We start from the raw sequence: 12095 nt of genomic DNA, 5'->3' as shown, positions 1-12095 counted from the left end.
CCTGAAGCCATGATGTTTAACTGCAGAACCTTCACCTTTCACTATTACTCTATTCTCTGTTATTGATTACTCTGTATAATCTTTCCCCTACTGGGCTAAGAATTTTTCAGACGTGAAAATTTTTTTAATGTTTACTTATTTATTTATTTTTGATAAATATTTATTTATTTTTCAGGGAGAGAGAGGGAGAGAGAGAGCGCCGGGGAGGGGCAGAGAGAGAGGATCCCAAGCAGGTTCCAAGTTGTCAGCGCAGACAGCGGGGCTCGAACTCACAAACCGGGAGATCATGACTTAAGCCAAAGTCAGATGTTCACCCGATTGAGCCACCCAGGCACCCCTAATGTTTATTTATTTTTGAGAAAGAGTGTGAGTGGGGGAGGGGCAGAGAGAGAGGGGAACAGAGGATTCGAAGTCGGCTCCGTGCTAACAGTAGTCAGCCCACTCTGGGGCTTGTACTCATGAACTCACAAACCGCAAGATCATGACCCGAGCTGAAGTCAGACGCTCAACTGACTAGCCACTCAGGTGTCCCAGATACGAATGGTTTTAACAAGGGGTTGCATGTCCTATATGATCTTCAGGACTCTTTTTCACTTTTTAGGGGGAGGTGTGTATGATCCCCTTTGCTGATAAATAGGTGCTTTTCCGATTTTGTCTTTTCAAAGTGCTTTTTCTATACTTAGGGAAAACATTTTAATAGAGAAATCACCAATGTGTAAGAGTTATAAATGAATCAATATGCCATAAAAGATGTTCATTAGGAAGATAAGACCTCCTTAGTTTTTTGGTAATTATTTTATGATATTTCTGATTAATGATTTCATTTGGCCTATTTCAGTGTTCAGTGGTCTTCATTTGTTAGTGTTGATTATAGGATTCCATGCCTCGTTGGAATCTGACTCTTTTTGACCAACAAATGTGAATTAAAATCAATAGAAATGTCATTAGCATCCCAATATCATGAAAGATAATATAACCATTTCTCATGCATTTAGTTTATTAAAATTTGCTAAAGTGTGAAATATGTAGGACAAGTAATGATGTTTTAATCTTTCACCAAGGTAACAATTGAAAGCTGATTGATTCCATTCAGTAATTATAAAATCAGAATGATGGAAGATTGTAATCAAGTAGGATTCATTCTCCTACTTTGTCACTCCTCCGTGCAAGATAAAATTCTCATTTGCATCATCTCTTTTATCTGAAAAGAAATCAAACTTCTGTTTGGTTCACTAAATCTAAGAGATAGATAATAGGCTTTCCTGGTTCTCGAGGGGATGGTGAGGCAGCCCCTGCCTACTAATAGAGAAGAGGGGACAGTCTTTCCTTAAGACTAGATGGTCTCTGTGGGAAGGGCCAAGTCTGCTGGGATCTAAACATTGAAACTATAACATTCCTCCAGCTTTTGCATGACCTATGGAGTGAGGTAGGGGCTTGTCTATTATGGTCTTGCTCTTCCTGGCTTCCTAAAGACATCCTTGGGTGGATGTAGCTGACCAAATATTATAGGCTCTCAGTCAATTCAGTTGGCTTGTAGGGTGCTGGGGGGATCTTTCTTTGTTTTAAAAAATCTGGCAAGAATCCTAATTTCCTTGTTTTTGAAGATATGGGAGAATTGCCATCACCCCATGGGGATATGGTTGTTAGGTTGGGTATAAAGAGTGGGGAAGAGAAGCGCAGAAGGGTCATAAAAAGGGAAGCAATTGAGTCCATGCTGCTAAACCTAAAACTTAGAAATTCAAACCCTGGAAGAGAAAAGTGACAAGAAAAATTGGCAGGTGGCAATTTAATGGCTCATATCCATCATCTCATGGGTTTGGTTGGTGGCTTTGAAGTGGAGGTTGGAGAGTAGGCTGTTTCTAGCTGTCATTGTTACATAAAACAGAACATGCCATCCACTAACTTGGGAACATCGAACTCTTACTGGGAAAATAGAAATTCCTCAGGGAAGTCTTTCTTCACTGTACATGGTTCCTTCTTGCCTTCAATTAGATCAAGGCCACTGATCTATATGCTGTCAAAGAACCCTGTGCTTTTCTTTCAGAGTATTTTTTACATGATCATGTTTGTGGGATTATTTGATCAATACCTGTCTCCCCACCATTAGATTGAAAGCTTTGTGAGGGTAGGGACTGAGTGCATGTGTGCTTTTTCTTCACCATTGTTCTTTGAATGTGGTTGAATCAATATTCCAGGCATCCCTGCCCAAAGTCTCTATTCTCTCTCAAGGATCCCCACCTGCAGAAGAACTCACACGCCTTGTTACAAAGTGATTTTCCTTGTTGACTCAAAAAGCTGTCTATCTCTTGGACCTTCTGGTTCCTACTCTACTAGCTATACTTATTAATCATCTATAGGACTTGATTGTATATATTTTAGAAATGACTTTATAACACATCACACAAGTTAATCAGGAAGTATTTCCACTCTCAAAGCCTCCTTTCTGGAGGCTCCAAAGACTCTAATGTAGTTGAGGATGTAGAAACTGTGACTTCCATGGCTCAGGAGAAAACATTTGTTATAAGAATATCTACTTTTATTGTTTTGTTACAGTTACTGACCTTCCAACAGATTTTCTGTGGGCAGTGGAGCATTGTGAAAAGATTGTTATTTTTGGAGCCAGACAGACCTGAATCTGAATCCCAGCTCTAACAGTTACAGCTATGAAGCTTCTCATCTGTAAATTTGGGGAAACAGTGATTATTTTGCATGGTTGTCCTGTGGATTAGAGATAGTATATTTTAGTGCCTGATATAGTGACTGATCTATTTTAAGGACTGAATATATGGTAGGCTATAGGGGGGATTATTATCGCCAAATTTCAGAAAATGAAAAAAGGCCATAGAAACAAAATAATTCTCTTGAAAAATCCACAACAGGGGTGCCTGGGTGGCTCAGTCACTTGAGCATCTGACTTTGGCTCAGGTCATGATCTCACAGTTCATGAGTTTGAGCCCCTCGTCGAGCTCTGTGCTGACAGCTCAGAGCCTGGAGTCTGCTTCGGATTCTGTGTCTCCCTCTCTCTGTGTCTCTCCCCTACTCACTCTCTGTCTCTCTCTCTGAAAAATAAACATTAACAAAAAGCCTTTAAAATAAATAAAAATCCACAACAAACTGTGTGATAGTGCTCAGGAGAATATAGCTCTTTTAAACTCGGTATTGAGACCGACTCTTCGGAATACTGGAGAAAACTTAAGATTCAGGAACATATGGGCATTGACTCTACATTCTCCACTACCCAAGATATGGTTTTGTTGATGAATATATCACAGAACTACAAGGACTTGGCATTGGAATGCATTCCCTTAGATGGAAGTACTAGACTATTAGTGTGAGTTCTGAAATGGCAACATAAACCCAAGTTTAAAAGCTTGGCAGAAAATTTGGTGATGTTCTCACCCTTGCTAGGACCCTTGCTTGCCTGGGGGAATGTCTATACAAGCTGTAAACTCTAGATGGGAAAGAGAAAAGCTGGACCCAAATACACAGCATCTATTGCTGTTGTGGGTGGAACTTCTCCTTAAGAATTCTTGGCTAAAAAAACCAGGAATGTAAAGCACGTGTGTCAGAGGTGTTCGTGGCCACTCTGAACCTTTTGGAAACACCGCAATCCCTCAGCCCAGTGGTTCTCACCTGGCCTCACATTAGGTTGCCTGGGGAGTGGTTAAAAAAAAAAGACTGAGGCTTGGCTCTCCTCACCAGACCAATTAAATGAAAATTTTTAGGAAAGAGGCCCATACATTCATATTAAAAAAAAAAAAAAAAAGCTCTCTACATGATTTAATGCCCCAGAGTTGAAGATCACTGCTGGCCCAAACTTCTCAATACTAAGCACACTATAAAATCTCATATCCTTACATGTAGAGCAGCAACAAAGAGAAGGGTGAATACGACATAAAGAGAGTATATATTTGCTTTGGAGGGCATTGATCTGGGAAATAGGTCTTTCATTAATATGACCTGGGAAAGAGACCTCATTGTCTTTTCAACCATTAAAACCCCATAGGAGGGGAGATGATGTGTTCTGGGAATGGCATGTTAAGATGTGTCATTTTAAATGCCGAGTTTTTAGGAAATGCTCTTCTTAGAGCACCTCCCTTGGGCCTGATGGTTTGGCAGCTTTACATCCAGCACTTAGCTGCCCAGCCCCCTGGGATCCTCCCTCTCTGATCTCAGAATGCTGAAGATGGCTATACTGGCAAAGGCAGCATTTACGTCTAGTTCCTACAGTGAGCTGCTTGACTGCCATCCCATATGGGTAAGGACCCTGCCAGGTAGGCACCCATATAGCGTGAGGGTTAACTGAGTGGGTGGCACCCGCAGAGGATCATGACAGTGTGTAGAACCAGAAGGACTCAAGAGATGTGTCGGGTCACTCCTCTCAGTGGGGAGGTTGAGGCCCCGAGAGGTGACAGGTTAGGCAGTGAATTACGGAGCAGCTGGGTGTGAATTACAGAGTGCTGATCCTCACATGGAGGTTAGGGCTTTTCCTCTCTTATATCAGTCTCTCTGTCTTCTCACCATTTTCTTGGCTTTCTCTCTCTATTCTTCCTTTTTTTTTTTTTTTTTTCCTAGCCCCGCTCTGACTCCATCTGTATTAGGATTTTCCAGGGAACGGAACCTATGGTATATGCATATATATAAAGAAGTTTATTATAAGGTATTCGGTCACATGGTATGGAGGCTGAGAAGACTCATGATCCTGCCATCTGCATGCTGGAGGCACAGGAGAATTAAGGGTGTAGTTTGAAGCTCTGAGGGCTGGAGATTCCAGTCTGGGTCCAAAGACCTGAAAAGCAGGAGTGCTAAAGGCAGAGGAGATGATCCACTTCCAGCAGTCAGGCAGAGAGGAGTCAGCCTTTCTCTGCCGTTTGGTTCTACCTATGCCCTCAAAGGATTGGATGAGGCCCACCCACACTGGGGAGGGCAGTCTGCTTTATTCAGTCCACTAATTCACATGCTAATCTCTTTTTGAAACACCCTCACAGACAGACCCAGAAATAATGTCTAACCAGATATCTGGACATCCCATGACCCAGTCAAGTTGACACATGAAATTAATCATCACATCATCTTCTCCTGTTTCCCTCATTTTTCTTTTTGATTTTGTTGTCTTAGGTCTTATATCTTTAATTTATTTTATTTTATTTTTATTATTTATGGATTTATTTTGAGAGAGAGAGAGAGAATGAGAGAGAGAGAGAGAGCATGTGAGTGGGAGAGAGAAAATCCCAAGCAGCCTCTGAACCGGCATGGAGCTCACTGTGGGGCTCAAACTCAGGAACTTGTAAGATCATGACCTGAGCTGAAACCAAGAGTCAGACACTTACTGGACTGAGCCACCCAGGTACTTATGTCTTTAAGGTTTTGTTTGCCTTGTCCCAGCCACTCACGCTGGAAGACTGTTAATTCTTAGGCTCAAATGTGCAGTTTCCGTGAATAAAGTGACTGTTAAAGTTTTGGACCTGTAGTTCAAAAGTATAAAAAAAATTAGTCAAAGATGGAAAAAATTAATAGGGGAACCAATAAAAAGGAAATGTAAAGTTAAATATTTTCTGTTCCTTCCCGGGGGCAGGTGCTGCAAGGTGGATGGGAAATGAGGCTGCTGTTCTCTCCTTCATAGAAGGGAAGAGATGATGTTGGACAACTGGAGTGTGGTGCGAAAACTCATTTGGAGAAAGCTTCTGTGGCATCTCAGCAGGAGAACATTTTTATCAACAGGATGGTGATTGCCTGCCTGGTTGGAATTTTTTATTTTCTGAATCATTCTGTTTGAAATCATGGGGATTTGGCCACAGGATATTTCCTTCCATTTGTAGGACATTTTGTATGAGGGGTAATACCTTCTCTCCAAACATTTTAGGACATAAAAATGTATTCAAGTGACAAGTATTTTTCCCTTAGACATTACCAAACGAATCCCTATAATATCAGAAAAAGAATAAAGTGTAGATCTAAATGTATTTTCATTCAATTTCTTTTCTGTTTTCTTAACCTTCTTGGAGTGAGTAGATTATCATAAAATTCTGTAAAGGGCCCAAATCTGTGTTGGGCCTTGGGGGAAAGTGACCCCTCTTAAAGTGCTTATTAACAAGCTATAGTGGACATTAAGTTACTTTTGGTGCTCCGCATCTATTCACCTCATGTTTAATCACCTATTCCCCATGCTCAGATCAGGTAGTTAAATGAAGCTGCCCTATTCCCATCTTCGGTGATGGAACAGAAGACGCAGGTCTAAGCCAATGTGCACACAGCATTCTCCTGCCTGTAATTGTTGGCTTGAGATTGGCATGTGACCCTGTATAGCCAATGAGACTATTAAGAGGGAAACATACACTGTTTTTGCACTGAACCTGAAGCTACCCGGGGCTGTAACTGTAGCCAATCATATAGGAAAAGCCCATTTGAATGTAAACTAACCCAAGAGATGAAACCTGATAGGAAACAGAAAATGTTTGAATACACTCAGAGGAGATTTAGAGAACTGGACAGAGTTTGAGATAAATTAGTGAAGATAAATGTTTTAGGTAGAATAATGACCCCCCCCCCCAAATATGCTGAAGTCCTAACTTTTGATACCTGAGAATGCGAACTTATTCGGAAATAAGGTCTTTGCAGAGGTAATTAAGATGTAAGTTAAGGTGAGGTCATACAGGAGTAGGGCAGGCCCTTAATTTAAGAAGACTGATGTCCTGATAACAAGAGGAGAAAAGACGCAGACACATACAAAGTAAGAAGAATGCCAGATGGAGACACAGATATACACAGGGAAAAGGACAGGTGACCATCAGAGCAGAGATCTTCCTAGGACCTAGACGGGCAGAGAAGGATCATCCTCCTGTAGACTTCAGAGAGAGCATGGCCTTGCCGACACCTTGATTTCAGACTTCTAGCTTTTAGAACTGTGAAACAATACATTTCTGTTGTTTAAAGCCACATAGGTTGTGGTACTTTATTATAGCAGCCTGACAAGACTAATACAATGAAGAAAGCGTAGCATATGAAAAAAAGTTAACTTTATTTGTTAACTCCAAGGAAAATTAAAAACTTGTTAATGCGAGAAAGGGTAAATAGGGTGTACTGCATGACTTAGCTGTCAAGACTTTACTACTCATAGTGTTATAAATATTATTAACCTTACCCAAATTATTCTATACTGGGAACTATATATGTGTGGTGGAGTTGTGTGTGTGTGTGTGCGTGCGTGCGTGTGTGCGTGTGTGTGTATGAAATCATCTTCCATAGTGCAAGGTCAGTATAGGGTGCCTAAACTGGAATATTGAGAAGTAGCAACATAAAGAGGTTATTTAGAAATGTGGATGTACATAGCAAGTGATCCAGTTAACAGAGCTAAAAACAGAAGGAGAGCGTGGCTGGGACTGCCTTGTTTTTGGAATGAGACCTGTAGAATTATTTGATTCTACACTATGTGCATGAATAACCTTCATATAAAGAAAAACTACTTTAAAAAGGAAAAGAATTTTTGAACCTCTGAAGGAAATTACTTGTAGAACAAAGGAATGTGTTGCCTTTGGACACAAATAAGAAATAGAATACATTTATTTGGTGCGCTAGTTATCCACAGATCTGTATCTATTTCCTTGGCAGTCAGGGAAGGTCAGAGTTCTTCTATAAAGCCTTCACATGTCCCTTTATCCTGTATTCAAACACTGCTCTTTTTTTTTGTTTTATTATTATTATTTAAAAAATGTTTTTTAAATATCTATTTTTTAATTCTAATTTTTTAAATGTCTGTTTATTTTTGAGAGAGAGAGACAGAGTGCAAGCGAGTGAGGAACAGAGAGAGAGGGAGACACAGAATCCGAAGCAGGCTCCAGGCTTCGAGCTGCCAGCACAGAGCCTGATGCGGGACTCGAACCCACGAACCATGAGATCATGACCTGAGCCGAAGTTGGACGCTTAACCGACTGAGCCACCCAGGTGCCCCTTAATGTTTATTTTTGAGAGAGAGAGAGAGAGAGAGAGAGAGAGCAAGCAGGGGAAGGGCAGAGAGAGAAGGAGACACAGAATCCAAGCAGGCTCCAGGCTCTGAGCTGTCAGCATAGAGCCCTACACGGGGCTTGAACTCATGAACTGCGAGATCATGACCCAAGCCGAAGTTGGATGCTAAACCAACTGAGCCACCCAGGCGCCCCTCAAATCCTGCTCTTATAAAAGAATGAGCACCTCTGTTACCCTAAGTATGTAATTATACTTTAAAACCACAAAGTTCATTTTAACAGGGGTCTTTCCTTAAAACTGAAGGAGGTTCTCAAGATGAATGGCATTTTTGTTTCCTTGGGGTGACAGTTACAGGGCATTTTCTTATTCCACTGGAATTCTAAGTCAGATAGATTCATTTCTGGTAAGTAGCTAAGAGCTGAATGTACCTGGCCTTTGACACTGACGTTAAGGCAGATGATCTCCCAGCCATTCCCTCCAGCCACTCTCAATCCTTCTGCAGCAATTAAGCTTCCAGCCTGCACTGCCGCCTTTCACCATCAGAGGGCAGTGGGGCCGAGAGTGCCTGGGAAGGAGGGGGAAAGATATTTAGCACCTGGGGAGTGGGAGGAAGTGTCTCGCAGGGTGCGCACTTACAGCATCTCAGGAACTAGATATTGCATTGGTACAAACGGTGCGTTTTCTTCTAAATCTTGTGCCAATCCCAAAAGGCAGGAAGTTCGATCTTAATGGCGTTTGCCATGGCTATCTATTTCACTACGAGCCAGGAATTTATTAGGAAAACAAAGAGAATTGCAGAAATAAGTTTAGATTGGCATTTCCCCATTTTCCTACTTGTGGAATAGATTTGGTCCATGTTCTGGAAGAACATGGTGTCAGCTGGAATGGAGGTCTGCTTTCTTCCCTATTATTCTAAAATAGATGTGCTTCTCACATGCATGGATAGACCGTTTACCCCTGATTTGTATCTCAGGGACAAATCTGGCTTATTAGCACCGTTATTTGTAAACTGCTAACCTGGCTCCCTGTGCTGTTGTAATGCTATCTTGATGGGTTGCTGTGAAAATGTGAAGTTGTCTGTCAGGCAGGAAAAATTATGTAAAAATGATGTGGGTATAGAAAATGGGATCGACAAAATGTAATAAACTCCTCCTGGGCTGAAGAGCAGAGCTGCATATGTAATGAAGTACTTTAGGATTACGTCACCTTTTATATAACATCTGGCAGTGACTTTTATTTCAGAGCTAATTTGAAGAAGCCAGGCGCTTTTCTTTTCCTTTCCCCAAGACTGCCTTTATCTGAAAAGAAGAAAGAAAGAACTGTTACATTTTGCATGCAAAGAAAGCCAGAGTGTCTAGATTACTCCCTTAAGGTAATGGAGAAAAGAAAAAGAAATTGAAAAAGGTCAGGTGAACACGGCAGAAGGAATGAAGAGGTTTGTGTGATTCTTAGTGAAATTGGACCAGTCTAAGCAACCAGACAGGTAATCTGGGTGGCTCTACCCTTCCCTCTTCTCTTCTCTGCTTCTGTAAGACCTGACCCAAGAATGCTTTAGAAAGAGTTTTTCTTTAAATATTTTGTCTGAAGTGAGAGATTGAGAAAATTGTTGAGATAATTTAGGAAAATCCTAAAATTTCTTCCTCTGGCTTGTGAGAAACAGCTTTCTCTCAAACCAACACCTTTCTTGTTGGTAATATTCAGACTTTCAGATCTATCAAAATAGGTTATTCAGATGGCCAAGTCACCACTCCAGTTTGTCTATATAGACCATGGTGAAGGAAAGGCCTTCAGTCACAATGAAAGGGACTTAACTCCTTGGAAGCCAGGAAGCAGGAGGGGAGAGACCCACCTGGGACCTCCCTTTTGCCCTCACACGGCTTCTCTGCTCATGGGCCCCTTTGCACAACATGGACTTTGTAAACCATGTTTGCTAGCCTCATTGTCCTCCTTCGCCATGTTACTTCTAAATCTTCCATTTTTGCCTCAACCCTGAAAATGCCCTTTTCTGAATTTCAAGGCCATGTCTACAATTCAGAAGAGGCAACGTGTTACTTTTGTACTTAGTGGGTTCCCCACAATGTGTTTGAAAGTTGGTTGGATGTTTGAAAGTCGAACAATAGATTTGCATGTTGTATGGAAGAATTTGTTTGTGGGGAGCTCAAGTGTATGATGAAATCTGTAATTATGGTTTCTGACGGTGCCACCTCCCTGAGGCCTTGGTAACCCTGTGGGTGGGTGAGAACAGGCACAGGGGCTGGAGTGGGTGGTGACCTGCCAGTCGTTGTGGGCCTGGGAAGTTGATCCAGAAATCTCTCTTTCATAGACTTAGCTTTCCTTCTCTCAGCCCAGCCTGAAAGGGCAAGGGCTCGAGTAAGAGGGTGTGGTTTTCACCCCATATCCAAGAATAAACATATGTGACCCCCATGAGGTGGTATACAGGGGGTTGGTGGACATGGGTTTGGTGGAGCACTGGAGTGGTTGGGGGGGGCAAAGGACACCCTCCGGGATAGTGGCTCTATATGGACTGGCAAACTCCAAGTTCTGTGGCCCGCGATCCCTGGGGTCCTCAGTGGCAGGGGATGGTGCTTCAACTTGGCCATGTAGACTTATCTCTAGCACTGTGGGGAGTAGGTGTTGGGAGTTGGAGATTCTTTTGTTGTTTCAGCTTGGACCTGGCCCCTTTTCCCAGTAGCTATGGCTGCCTGGTGTGAGATCCTTCTGTCATAATTCGGAGGCAAATTAGGAAAGAGAATTCTGAGTATGAAAGGTTTGAAGCTGTCGGTGCTTAATAGTGATGGTGTGGTATACGGGGTATCTATTTCTGCATAACATACGAGCCCCAAACTTAGTGTCTTAAAATAACATTTGTTGTATTTCTTAATTTGTGGATCAGGAATTTGGGCAGTGCTTGGCTGGGCGATTCTTTTGCTCCATGTGGCATTGACTGGGTCACTTGGTGCTCTTCAGCTGGTGGCTGGTTTGGGCTGAAGGGACCAAGATGGCTTCACCCACAGCCTGATGTCCTGATAGGAGTGACTTTAGTTAGGTCCCTTTCCATCTCCATGTAGTCCTAGGGCATCTCATGTGCTAAGAGGGCACTCAGACTTTTACATAGTGCCTTGCTTAAGACTCTAAGAAGACAAGGAGGAAGGTGCTGCTTCTCACAGAGACAGCACTTGGAATTGGCATGGCGCCAATTCTGCCATACTCCATTGGTCAAAGCAGTCACAGGGCAGCCCAGGATCGAGGAGAATGGAAACAGATCTCATTTTTCCAAGGAGAGGAGTGTCCAAGAATTTGTGGCTGTCTTTGATCCACCACATGTGCGTTGTATAAAGGTACGCTGTGTAGAGGAGGAGCTGCAAAGAGGATATGAGGTGGAAAGATACTCCCTTGTGTTTGCTTCCCAACTAAGGACCACAGTTTTCCCAAGGGAAGTGGGTTTACCGAGACGACTAAACTCACCTCTTCTGCTGTCACCTGAGGAAAACATACTTCTGGTAAACCAGGGCAGTATCGAAGATTCTGTCCCCCTTTGTGGTTTTGGTTCAAAATAAAACTCTTGTTAAAGCGCGTAGGAACGCTGATGGTAGGTGCACCGAGAAAATGTACGTGGATTATGTCTGAAGGGCACTTTATAGATGATATTGGCAACTTTCCAAAGGAAGATTGGGAACATTCCTCATCTTCTCCACTGTGTCACACAGTTGTGCCAATGACTAAACAAGCAATGGGTCATGCAGATTTTTTTTTTTTTAATGCAGAACAGAGGAGGGGAAAGGGAGAGAATTGTTTTTCAAGCTCTGATTTAACTATGTATCATTTCCTTTGTCTGCCAGTTCAATACAAGGTCCCAGAAAAAGTAAAAATGATGGCAATAGTATGTTTCTCTTTGTTATAGATGTGATATAATACTGGTGGTGTCATGGGGTCCCTCTTCAGACACTCATTTATTTTAACTAATTAGTTTTTGAAAACATAGTATGTGCACAGAGTACAAATTTTAAGGGAACAAAGGGCATAGAATGACAATCTCCCCCACGTTCCTATCTCTGAGTCTCCCATGTCCCTTCCTCAGAGGCAGTCACTCTTTTTCTGCAGATGCTTCCAGACAAATTCCATGCATATCCAAA

General features: G+C 42.1%; 1 long non-coding RNA gene across 1 annotated transcript in view; it reads left to right on the top strand.

Moving 5' to 3' along the window:
• The first annotated feature begins 8914 nt into the window (after positions 1-8914).
• The window catches only part of LOC125935700 (uncharacterized), a 139511-nt gene continuing 136330 nt past the window's right edge, over positions 8915-12095 (top strand). The window contains exon 1 of the long non-coding RNA XR_007461766.1: positions 8915-9445. This is a non-coding gene — a long non-coding RNA (uncharacterized LOC125935700). The remainder of the gene's footprint in view (positions 9446-12095) is intronic.

Source organism: Panthera uncia, assembly GCF_023721935.1.
Source record: "Panthera uncia isolate 11264 chromosome A1 unlocalized genomic scaffold, Puncia_PCG_1.0 HiC_scaffold_17, whole genome shotgun sequence".
In the NCBI taxonomy this organism is placed as follows: Eukaryota; Metazoa; Chordata; class Mammalia; order Carnivora; family Felidae; genus Panthera; species Panthera uncia.
The sequence above is the reverse complement of the archived record's forward strand: the minus strand, read 5'-3'. Positions and strand labels throughout refer to the sequence as shown.